At 46.3% G+C, this 12,588-nt stretch overlaps 1 protein-coding gene across 2 annotated transcripts in view; it reads left to right on the top strand.

Moving 5' to 3' along the window:
* LOC116986433 (integrin beta-1-like) overlaps positions 1-12,588 on the top strand; it is a 136,216-nt gene that overhangs the window by 9,791 nt on the left and 113,837 nt on the right. The window contains exon 1 of one of the 2 annotated variants that reach the window (XM_033041979.1): positions 10,882-11,199. The exons of the other annotated variant lie outside the window; for it this stretch is intronic. The gene's annotated coding sequence lies outside the window, so the exon portion shown is untranslated. Of the gene's footprint in view, positions 1-10,881; positions 11,200-12,588 lie in introns of those variants that run through there. 2 annotated transcript variants of the gene reach the window in all.

The following is a 12,588-nucleotide window of genomic DNA, read 5'->3' on the forward strand; positions in this document are numbered from 1 at the left end:
ACAGATCTACATATATCTACATATATGTACACACACACACACACACACACACACACACACACACACACACACACACACACACACACACACACACACATATATATATTTTATATATATACAGTATACACATATACATATAGCATACTGTATTCTTCTAATCATAATGTAGACTGTCCTCCCTCTCCCCCAGCATGTTTGCTAATAGCTTCAATGTTTTTACTAACTAAAGGAAGCTAAGGGGGCGGTAAAGAATGACCCTTGATCAGATCGTGTAGTTCTGACCTTATATGGAAACAATTTCACTGCTCGATGATGGAGTGTTATGCACATTCTGTGCCAGAAAAACGTTTTATTGCGCGTCGTACTGCCAGAGTACAAACTGCTGCCACAGTCAGACATATTTTCTTCATTTGTTCTGTTCTATTTTGGATTCAGTGCTTGGAAATGGTTTCCAGTCAGTGGGGATATCAGCTATTAATCATATTTTAATCTCAATTCTTTTTCTTTTCAAAAGTTTTGCACGTGTGCCATAGCAGGTAACGTCCATTCTTAAGGGCCTGTCCTACTTGGGCGTCATTTGCGCTTTACGACGCACGACCCACAACGCACGTGATGCATGCATGGTGCGCAATACGCGCGCAGGGTGCGCATGGTGCGTGGTGACGTAGGCAGTGACGCGCGGTCACATGCGGTGCCCTAGGATTTTAGTATGTACAAAATCTTCGCGCGCCATCTGCGTGACGTGCAAATGACGCCCAAGTGGGACAGGCCCTTCACTCACTGGATCGCTGGTGAGATTGTTCTACAAATTGCATAATCCTTTTTTGTTCTGCAGAGTTTGCAGCGCTAAAAGCAACAACAAGTATAATCCCACCCCGTGGTTGTGGGCTTTACAGAGCCTCAGCTACTGCTTTGAAATGTTCAAAGTGCTTATTTTATTTGCTCAGGCCGGTGCTTTTCATTTTCAAATAAATTGTATGTAAACCACCTTCCTTGAATGATTTTGCATCGAGAAATGTTATCGATGAGGAGTCAGTTAGAGCAAGGGACTCAAACAGCACAGAACCAAGCTTTACAGTTTCGTTTAGTTGAGTTTAGTTTATTGTCACTTGTACCGAGGTACAGTGAAAAGCCTTTGCTGCGTGCTAACCAGTCAGCAGAAAGACAACACATGATTACAATCGATATTACACTAACGTCGCATGAAGCCCATTTTATTATCCCCGCAATATCATTTACTCCCCCAGATTCTACCGCCCCTTCTAAGGGAATTACGTACATTGGCCAAGTAATTTATCAATCCATATGTCTTTGTTTAATGGTGCGAGGAAACCAAAGCACCCTTAAGGTGGAGGAGGAGGAGCCATCTTGGTGAACGGCTGCTAGCCAGCAGCCGTCCGTCTTAAATTCGTTTTTTTTTAATAGTTTTTAGTGAGTCCTGTTTTTTTGTTTGTAGGGGATATGGTCTTTTAATGTGGGGGGTAGGTGTTACTTTATTTATAGGTCCCTACCTGGTCGGTGTGGCAGCCTTTTTTCCGGGCTGCCCGTCGACCCGTCCTCATGGCCTACCAGCGGGCTTGGAGCGCCGTTTCTTGGCGGGGAACCACCCAGCACCTCGGCCTGGGTGGCGGCACAGCATTGGAGCGCTGGAGCGGAGCGGAGTGGAGCGGGCGATGCCTTGCCTGGGTCGCCGCGCTGGAGCTCTGGCGAGCTGGACCGCCGTGAGCAACATCTCCGGGCTGCGGGTCTGCGGAGCGGAGAGGCGGCGTGCGTAGAGGCGGCAAGGCGGCAGTGCGGAGAGCGGGGCGCCGACTTTTTTCATCTGGAGCCTGGGAGCGCCAAACCGGCGCGGCCTTGTCGGCTTCGGCAGCTGCGGGCTCCAACCAAGAAGCGGCCGTTCCAAGTGGCCCAGCCGCCGAAAGGACTCTCCCGACGCCGGGGCAAGACCACCCGGTGAGAACGGCCAGGGACATCGGGCCTCCGTACAGGCAATTGCGGTGGCCTCAATAGGCCTGACTTTGGGATGAACATGGGGTGGGGACTGGACATTGTGCCTTCCTCCACAGTGCTACCCACTGTGGGGGGATGATTTTTTTGTCAAATTGTAGTCCTGTAGGTCTGTGTCCAAGATGGCTGCCGTGAAGAGAGAGTGGACGCTGGCGCGCTTTGGCTGCCGCTGCTCTCTTTTCACACTGTGTTTTTGATTTTCTGTTTTTGGATTGAATTCTGTTTTTAATTTGTGTCACTGTGATGTCTTTAATTACTTGTTTAATTCCGATTATATGTTTTTATTCCGATTACTATGTAAGGTGTCCTTGAGATGTATGAAAGGCGCCCATTAAATAAAATTTATTATTATTATTATTAAGACATCCAGGCCATCACAGGAAGAAAATGCAAACCACACAGACTGTACTGGAGTCTGAGGATTGAACTTAGGTCACTGGAGCTGTGAAGCAGCAGCTCAAGATGTATAGGGAGGAACTGCAGACACTGGCTTAAACTGAAGATAAACACGAAAAGCTGGAATAATTCCATGTGGGTTTTCTCCGAGAGCTTCGGTTTCCTCCCACACTCTAAAGACGTACAGGTTTGTAAGTTAATTGGCTTGGTACAAATGTAAGATTGTCCCTAGTGTGTGCAGGATAGTGTTAGTGTGCGGGGATCGCTGGTCGGTGCAGGGGTCTGTATCTCTGTATCGCTCTGTATCTCTTAACTAAACTGAGACTCAGGCAGCGTCTCGGCAGAAAGGAATAGGTGACGTTTCAGGTCGAGACCCTTCTTCAGACTGAGAGTCAGGGGAAAGGGAGACGAGAGATTCAGTCTGCTTGCTGCACCAGTCTGTTGAACAATTTCTTGTGTGCTGGGATAAAGTCTATTCAGACAGGTTGGCTAGTCTCAGGCTGGGAGGTGGGGTTAACACAGCAGCTGGTTGGCCAGGTTTTCAGTCCCTGCCCCTCTCTGGGGTGTGCTCCGTTCTTCATTTCCACCTCTGCATTTCACACATCATCTTGGCATTGGATGTGCATTACTGTTGTTTTATCATCGCTGGGTCAAGAACTCTACACAGTGTTAGCAGCAGTAACATACCCGGCTGTATCAGTTCAAGAGAAGGCTCACATCAAGCCAGGCCATCCTGCAATGCGCAGCTTGAGAATGAATTTAGTTCACTTTGTTATTGTCACATACCAAGGTACAGTGTAAAGCTGTCGGAAGGAACTATTGAAGCTGGATTGAACAGATGATAAACACAAAAAGCTGGAGTAACTCAGTGGATCAAACAGCATCTCAGGAGAAAAAGAAATAGGTGACGTTTCAAGTCAAGACCATTCTTCTGAGTGTGCTATCCAGTCATCAAAAAGATTATACATGATTATAATCGAACCGTCCACAGTGTAATACAGGATAAAGGGTATAATGTTTAGTGCCAGATAAAGTCTGGTAAAATCCGATGAAAGATAGTTTGAAGGTCTCCAGTGTGGTTGTTGATAGGTCAGGACCACCCTCTAGTTGGTGAAAGGATAGTTCAGTTGCCTGAGAACAACTGGGCAGAAACTGTCCCTATATCCAGAGGTATGCATTTTGAAACGTCTGTGTCTCTTGCCTAATGGGAGAGGGGAACAGAGGGAGTGACCAGGGTGAGACTGGTCCTTGGTTATGCTGGTGGCCTTGCCGAGGCAGCGTGAAATGTAGATGGAGTTAATGGCAGGGAGGTTGGTTTGCATGTGGGCTGAGCTGTGTCCACAACTCTCTGCGATTTCTTTTTTTTAATTTTTTTTAAATTATTTTTATTAGAAGTACGGTAAATTACAATAATACACAACACTTATATCTTAATACATTTTTTGTACCGCATCATTTTTTTGAGCTTTAAGAAAAAGATAGAAGTAAGGAAAGTAAAGAAAGTGCGCAAGAGTCGTGAAGTGCAAGAGAGTGTTGGGAAAAGAAAGCCCCTTAGAAAAGAAGTTAGAGAAGGAAGTAAAGTAAGAAAGTAGACCCTAGAAAAGAAAGAAAAAGAAATTAGGAACATTCGCTCTATTATAACATTAAACTCCGCAGAAAGGGGACTACCAACCAAGTTTTTGTTGTTTTACCTCCCATTGCCAGGTCCTGATACCATTTATTTATTTATTTATTTATTTATTTTTAAAATTACTATTGCACCTCATGCTTGTAATAGGTCTTGGATGGAGCCGTTTCCCAAATCAGGCTGTGATGCATCCCCATAAAATGCTTTCTACAGCGCATCTGTAGAAGTTGGTGAGGGTTGTTGGGGGACATGCTGAACTTTCTAAGCCTTCTGAGGAAGTAGAGGCGTGGATGTGCTTTCTTGGCCATTGCTTAGATTTGGCTGGTCCAGGACAAATGAAGAACTTGAAGTTATCAACCATCTCCACTTCGGAGATATCGGGGTACGTGTGTTTTGCTTCCTGAAGTCTATCACAATCCCCTTTGACTTGCTAACGTTGAAGGAGAGGTTGTTGTCTTGGCACCAGGTTACGAGGTTCTCGATCTCCTTCCTGTGCTCTGTCTCATCATTATTTGATATCCGGCCCACTACGGTGGTGTCGTCTGCTAATGCGTAAATTGAGTCAGATTGATATTTGGTTGCACAGTGGTGGGTGTACAAGGAGTACAGCAGGGGGCTGAGAACACATCCTTACGGAGCACCAGTGTGGAGGATTATGGTAGAGGATGATTTGTCCCCTATCCTCACTGATGGTGGTCCGTTGGTCAGGAAGTTATGGATCCAGTTGCAGAGGGGAGTGCTGACTCTGTCACCGTGAGTTTGGAGATGAGCTTGGATGTGATAATGGTATTGAAAGCAGAGCCTCGTCTATGAATATGAGTCTTATGTAGGTGCCCTTCTTATCCAAGTGTTCCAGGGATGAGTGTAGGCCAGGGAGATGGTATCAGCTGTGGACCTGCTGTGGCGGTAGGTGAACTGCAGTGGATCACGTTTGCTTGTTAGAATGGAACCATCCTCTTAAACCACTTCATGATGGTGGATGTCAAGGCCCCTGGACGGATGTCATTAAGGCTTGAGCCCCGGGATTATAGTGGTCGTCTTGAAGCAGGTGTGAACCTCAGAATGGAGTGGGGAGAGATTAAAGATGTCCATGAACATACCAGCTTGTTGGTCCTGGGCGCAGTTCCTAAGAATGCAGCCAGGTATTCCATCTGGAATTCCAGTTGCTTTCCGTGGGTTCATCCTCGGGAAGGTCCATCTAACTTCTGCAACACTGACCCTGGGAAGAGGTACATTGGAGGCTGTCGGGATGGTTGTCATCGCTCTGTTGGCCTTCTGCTCAAAGCGAGCATAGAATGCATCGTTCATCAGTGTGGGCCGCACTACCACCCGCGATGCTGCCTGACTTTACTATTTGTTCTAGAATTTTATTTTTGAATATTTTAGTCTAAAAATATCACCTGCTGGCTTTTATTTGTGTGAGATTTTTACTGTAAATGTTGGCAGGACATAAGTTCCTGGAAGCAGCTGAATCTTAATCTCTTCCTTTATCTGAAATCCATCATCCAACCAGTGCAGGTTGGACTGCAACCACAAATTACTTTGAAGACACTGGCAAATATTCTGCCTGGTCTGTACTTTGGCTGAGGAGTTGCCTTTCAGTTCACGCCAGGATCAAACTAGTTTCCTTCCAGATCTCTATAAGAGACATCCAGCTGCTCACAAGTGCTACAATAGCATTCATGGGGAGATCTAATTTCTCTTCTAACCTTTGCCACTGCTTGGCGCACCTTTAAGTCTGTGATTGTAGCAAAGGAAGTTTCAGTTCTGCACCGTAACTCAAGGGAAACCCAGGGTTCAATCTCCATGATACCCGTGAATCCATGAATTACCATCGCCCGGTGGGGTATCGCCTCGGTGCAGAGGGAGAAGAGGAGGGAAGAGACAGTAACTCTAAGACTTTTGCCTCCATCACAGTGAGGAGGTGTTTGGTGAACTCACTGTGGTGGATGTTAATTTGTGTTTATTGTGTTTTCGTCTTCGTCTTCGAGCTGTGGTGACGTCCGGGTAGCGGCACGACTCGGCGCTCCGGTGAGGGCGGACGGCGCTGGGCTGAGACACTCCCGTGCGGGCGGCACGGTTACCGGCTGGAAGGCGCTCCCGTGTGTGCAGCCCGGTGCGGGGCTGAGACGCTGCCGTGTGGGTGGCCTGGCTACCGGCTGGAAGGCGCTCCGGTGAGGGCGGACCGGCTCCCGGCTGGAAGGTGCTCCCGTGGGGCAGCCCGGTGCGGGGCGGAGACGGTGCTCCGGCGGCTGAGGCGGCGTTCTGGCGGCGGCGACCTGGATCCGGGGCTCGGCCGCGGGCCAGTGGAGGACAATGTCGGGAGCATGTCCTGAGTTAGTATGTGGACAATGAAATGTTGGGAGATTCCAAATCCTGGATTGTCTTCATTCTCCCCACTGTTTAGACTTGGCAGTCGTGCCTTTCCCAGACATGCATCTCATGAATTCTGGTACCCAGGTTTTACTTTTGCAAGGAGAGCCAACTTGTTATAAATAGCATTAAAGGGCCTGTCCCACTTAGGCGATTTTTTAGGCGACTCTCCTGGTCCGGAAGTGGCGGCGCTGTGATACGGCTGCGGCTCGCCTGCAGTCTGTCTGTTTTTACTTTTTTTACTTTTTTGTGTTGTTTTTTTTGTATAGTTTAGTAATTTTTTTTGTTATTATGTGGTGTTATGTGTGTGGGGGGAGGGTGAAACAGGGCTTTCTGTCTCTCCCTTCGGGGGAATGCGACTTTTTTGTCGTATCCCCCTTCTCTTCCACCGTCTGCGCTGAGGCCTAATGGCGGAGCTGGCGGCCTCCAACCTGCGACCGACCTCGAGGGTCCGGAGGTAGAGCCAGCCAGGACTCACCAACGCGAGGCTGGCCGTCTTCGAGCTGTGGTGACGTCCGGGTAGCGGCACGACTCGGCGCTCCGGTGAGGGCGGACGGCGCTGGGCTGAGACACTCCCGTGCGGGCGGCACGGCTACCGGCTGGAAGGCGCTCCCGAGTGAGCAGCCCGGTGCGGGGCTGAGACGCTGCCATGTGGGTGGCCTGGCTACCGGCTGGAAGGCGCTCCGGTGAGGGCGGACCGGCTCCCGGCTGGAAGGTGCTCCCGTGGGGGCAGCCCGGTGCGGGGCTGAGACGCTGCCGTATGGGTGGCCTGGCTACCGGCTGGAAGGCGCTCCGGTGAGGGCGGACCGGCTCCCGGCTGGAAGGTGCTCCCGTGGGGGCAGCCCGGTGCAGTGCGGAGACGGTGCTCCGGCGGCTGAGGCGTTGTTCTGGCGGCGGCGACCTGGATCCAGGGCTCGGCCGCGGGCCAGTGGAGGACAATGTCGGGAGCTCGCAGGTCACAGGCTGGTGCCTGTTTTCCAGAGCACCTGTTGCAACAGCTGCGTCCGCTGGACTGGAGGGCGGCAGCTTCGACCACCCCCGGGCAGCGGAGCTTGAACCGCGGGACTGACTTACCATCGCCCGGTGGGGTATCGCCTCAGCGCAGAGGGAGAAGAGGAGGGAAGAGACAGTAACTCTAAGACTTTTGCCTCCATCACAGTGAGGAGGTGTTTGGTGAACTCACTGTGGTGGATGTTAATTTGTGTTTATTGTGTTTTGTTATTATTACATGTATGGCTGCAGGCAACGACATCTCGTTCAGACCGAAAGGTCTGAATGACAAATAAAGGATTCCATGATCGACACAAAATGCTGGAGTAACACAGCGGGACAGGCAGCATCTCTGGAGAGAAGGAACGGGTGACGTTTCGCCTCGAGACCCTTCTTCAATCTCCATGTCCTGAGTTAGTATGTGGGCAATGAAATGTTGGGAGATTCCAAATCCTGGATTGTCTTCATTCTCCCCACTGTTTAGACTTGGCAGTCGTGCCTTTCCCAGACATGCATCTCATGAATTCTGGTACCCAGGTTTTACTTTTGTAAGGAGAGCCAACTTGTTATAAATAGCATTAAAGGGCCTGTCCCACTTAGGCGATTTTTTAGGCGACTCTCCTAGTCGTAGCAGGTCGTTGAAAAAATGGCGACTCACCCCACTACGACAATCTCTACGACAATGTCTACAACAACCTACCACCTAGCCGATGTCAAGCTACGGCAAGCTACCGACATCCGGCGACCCATTAGGACGTCCACCTACGAACACACCTACGACAACCCACGACCACCCGCGACAAGCTATGACAACCGAAGCCAACCTACGTCCACCCCCGACAAGCTACAACAAGCTACGACCCTGTCGGCGACAACTGAAGACAACTGAAGACAATTCAGTCACCGGTACCTGTTGACGTAGATAGTAGATAGACAATTCGTTAATAGATTTCACTGAAGTCAGCACCGGCGACAACCTACGTCACCTGGCGACAACCTATGACAGCGCCCACGTCAGGAGAAGTCAAGCTACGCTCATTGGCATCAACCCACTGTCGCCGAAAATTTTTGAACATGTTGAAAATCCAGCAGCGACCAGAAAGATGCTACGACTCTTTGGGCAACTGAGGAGTCTACTCACGACCATACAGGCAACACCACGGCGACCATGTGGCGACAGCCTAGTCACCTGTAGTCACCTAAAAATTAACCTAAGTGGGACAGGCCCTTTAGTAAAACTTTGAAACTTTGTGGCACTGGTACATTCAACTTTACTGGCCCCTTGTCCGGTTGCCGGTTGGTCACACTGTAGATGCCGTTCACTTGACATTTTCTAATTTTAGGGCCCTATTCTGAGAAATGTCTGTCCAAAGTGCTGTGAACTCACTGGATCAGATTTTACACGCATATAGAATCGAAATTTGACTGCAGCAGCTCAACCAAATATATACAAATAAACTCAGTGGCATCTGAAACAGTTTAAATGTTGGCAGCTTGAAGGCAAATATCGACCATGCCAGACCGTTTATTCATCTTTTATGCAGTGCACTGGTCTGTGAGGTGGCTTCCTTGAACACATTTCCACGTACATTAAAATTAGACTGGAGAATGTAAGGGTACTTGAATTGATATACTTAACGTCAAATGTAATCCTGTTCCAGGAAGTATTTAAGTAATTGATAATGGTATATTTTTAGATAAAACTCGCTACTTTCCAAACAGAATCAATACGCTATACATAAGTTTTGAGGAAGTAATTCTAGTATCTGCAGAATTCCACTTATTTCAGGGACTATAATCTGCATTTAGAGTCATAGAGTGATACAGTGTGGAAACAGGCCCTTCGGTACAACTTGCCCACACCAGCCAACATGTCCCAGCTACACTATTCCCAATTTGCCTGTGTTTGATCCATATCCCTCTAAACATGTCCTATCCATGTACCTGTCTGAATGCTTCTTAAATGTTGTGATAGTCCCTGCCTCAACTACCTCCTCCGGCAGCTTGTTCCATACATCCACCACCCTTTGTGTAAAAACGTTACCCATGAGGTTAAACCTTTCCCCCCTCACATTCAACCTATGTCCTCTGGTTCTCGATTCTCGATTCCCCTACTCTGGGCACGAGACTCCGTGCGTCTACCCTACATCTCAGTAAGACCATCCCTCATCCTCTTGCACTCCAAGGAATAGAGTCATAGCCTGCTCAACCACTCCCTATAACTCAGGCCCTCGAGTCCTGGCTCCTAGTATACTTTTCTGCACCCTTTCTGCTTCACAACATCTTTCCTATAACATGGTTCCCAGAACTGAACACAATACTCTAGATGCGGCCTCCCCAACGTCTTATACAACTGCACATGACCTCCCAACTTCTATACTCAATACTCTGACTGATGATGACCAATGTGCCAAAAGCCTTTATGACCACCTTATCTACCTGTGGTGCCACTTTCAATGAACTATGTGCCTGCACTCCTAGATCATTCAGATCTACAACACTTGCCAGAGCCCTACCATTCTCTACTATTTGTTTGTGATGTATATCAATGGGGCGGCATGGTGGCGCAGCAGTAGAGTTGCTGCCTTACAGTGCTTTCTGCGTCAGAGACGCGGGTTCGATTCCGACTGCGGGTGTTGTCTGTATGGCATTTGTACGTTCTCCCCGTCTTTGGTTTCCTGCCACACTCCAAAGACGTACAGGTTTGTAGGTTAATTGGCTTGGTATAAATGTAAATTGTCCCTAGTGTGTGTAGGATAGTGTTAATATGCAGGGATCGCTGGTCGGTGCAGACAAGGTGGGCTTAAGGGCCTGTTTCCGTGCAGTATCTCTAAACTAAACTAAACTCAATCAATGGGCTGATTAGTGAGTTTGCAGATGCCACAAAAATCAGTGTAGTTGAGGAAGGTGATGAATCTTGCCTGAGAATGCAGAAGCATGTAGATCGGTTGGAGATATAAACAAAGAAATGGTAGATGGTGTTTAATCAAGACAAGTATGAGGTTGTAATTTGGGAGGCCAAATGTAAGGGGACGAGTATACTGTAAATGGCAGGACCCTTAGGGACATTGAGTGAATTTGGGATACAAGTCTGCAGATCCTTGAAAGTGGCCACACAAGTAGGTAGGGTAGTAAAGAAGATGTACTGTAGATAGACACAAAATGCTGGAGTAACTCAGTGGGATTGGAAGCATCACTGGATAGAAGGCGACGTTTCGGGTCGAGACCCTTCTTCAGACTGAGAGTCCTCGGAGTGAGAAACAAAATATATGGAAGGGTAAGGTGTGAAAACGAGGGATCAAAGGGGACAATGATGAAGGAAAATGGAGAACAGATCATAGTTAGCTACGGGAAGGAAGGTGACAACGGGGCATACAATGGAAAATTTAATGAGGACAGTCAGACTGGTCGGAGAACTAGGATGGGGGAGGGATGGAGAGAGAGGGAAGTCAATATTCATACGATTTATTCCTCTCGTGATTTTATAGACCTCTATTAAAATATTAGCGCTGTTATAAAACCTACCATCAGCGGCGCTCCAGCTCTGCCACTGCCTGTGCGTGCGATTCCGGAGGCTTTGGGGGGGGGCAGGATTAAATTGCCAGGTTTTTATTGGTTGTTGGAGAAGGGAGTTACCTCGGCCCTGCGAGCTGAAGAAGAAAACATCGAATGCCTCTTCCCTTCCCAGTTTTTAAAAAAAAAAATTGCCTGGACCAGTTGCGTCACTGGATTTGAACTTAAACGCGACTAAAAACGACTTCAACGCCTTCAACATCACGGATATCAATATCAGGACAAAACAAAAGGTATGTCGTTTATTTAACATATGATTTTGCTTTTTGCACAATCATGTAATGAGAACATCTAAATCATCTATATGTTGTGTTATTGTCCATCCATGATCAATATTTTCATACTAAATATTCACAGTACAATTTTAGTCAGATGTATTGTGCAAAAAATAATGATTTTGTTTATCTTGAGCGTGGATGTTTCTGGATTAATTTATGGGAATTAAACATTAAATTCCTTCCATTTGACATATAAATTCATGACAAAGTGAGATTTAAAAAAATCATGTTTTATTGTGAATTCTTGTGTGAAAGGGATCAGTTTGTTATTTGTTATTTGGATACTTAGGCTATTTAAAAAATTAGCCTTTTCTTAAGAAATGGATAGGTGTTTAGATCTAGTAATTGAATTTAGATGAATTTAATTGATTAGATGAATTTAATCGATTTGATGAAACTGATGAATATGAATTTTTTGTTGGGTATTTATTATTTGTTTTAGCATTTAACTTTATCATTTCTACCTTTTTTTCCCTAAAACTGCAAATAATAACTTGTTTATGTTAATGCTGTTCAGTGTTTTTTTCCCTTTACATTTTAAACAGATGTGTCCGAAGAAGAAACGCAAAATTGTCAATCCAAATGCTCAGCAAAAGAGACTGATTTAGACAGCATCCGCAGAGATTATCCGAATTTGGACTACTCCAAATGTGATGATCTACAGGACATTCTTAATGGGAAAGTAGTGGGCAGAAAGGCATGTCATACGTGGTTTGAAGAGCAAAAACTTGTAGTTTACAATGCCAAAATTGAAAAGTTGAGGAAAAACAAGGTGTACAAAGTTGCTTATTGGTTACAATCTGAGGAGTATGATGATGCTACTGATTATGATATGTCAATGTACCAGCTACCAGATATGCCAATGCACCAGATCTTCTCCATAAAGACTTGGTCTATTGCTAGAAATTGTAATTTATTTACCTATCTGTTATGAACTTACAGCATATAATATAATAATATTATAGTTCTGATCGTGAGGAAATCACATTTTTGAATTTTCAAGGCAGTCTGGGTGTTTATTACTATTTCCGTCACAACGGTCAATTTTGTAATTAGCTACAATTATGTAATTAACTAATTATATGCTTTAATTTCAGGTCATCCAAGTAAGATGTTTCATATTTGTTTCAGAATGCTTCAATCTATAATAACTGAAAATTTCATTCAGTACTCTTAATTTTTAAGAAAGTTATGGGCTTTTGACTGTCCTCGATCACAGCTTTTGTGTTGTCAATAGAAAAGCAATAGGGAACAAGATGCTAATTTCCGAGTAAAAAAATGACCATAACCTTTTTTTAATACTGAAGATATGAAAGTGACTTAGGTATCAAATTAAAGTTATTT

Source organism: Amblyraja radiata, chromosome 2 (assembly GCF_010909765.2).
Source record: "Amblyraja radiata isolate CabotCenter1 chromosome 2, sAmbRad1.1.pri, whole genome shotgun sequence".
Lineage (NCBI taxonomy): Eukaryota > Metazoa > Chordata > Chondrichthyes > Rajiformes > Rajidae > Amblyraja > Amblyraja radiata.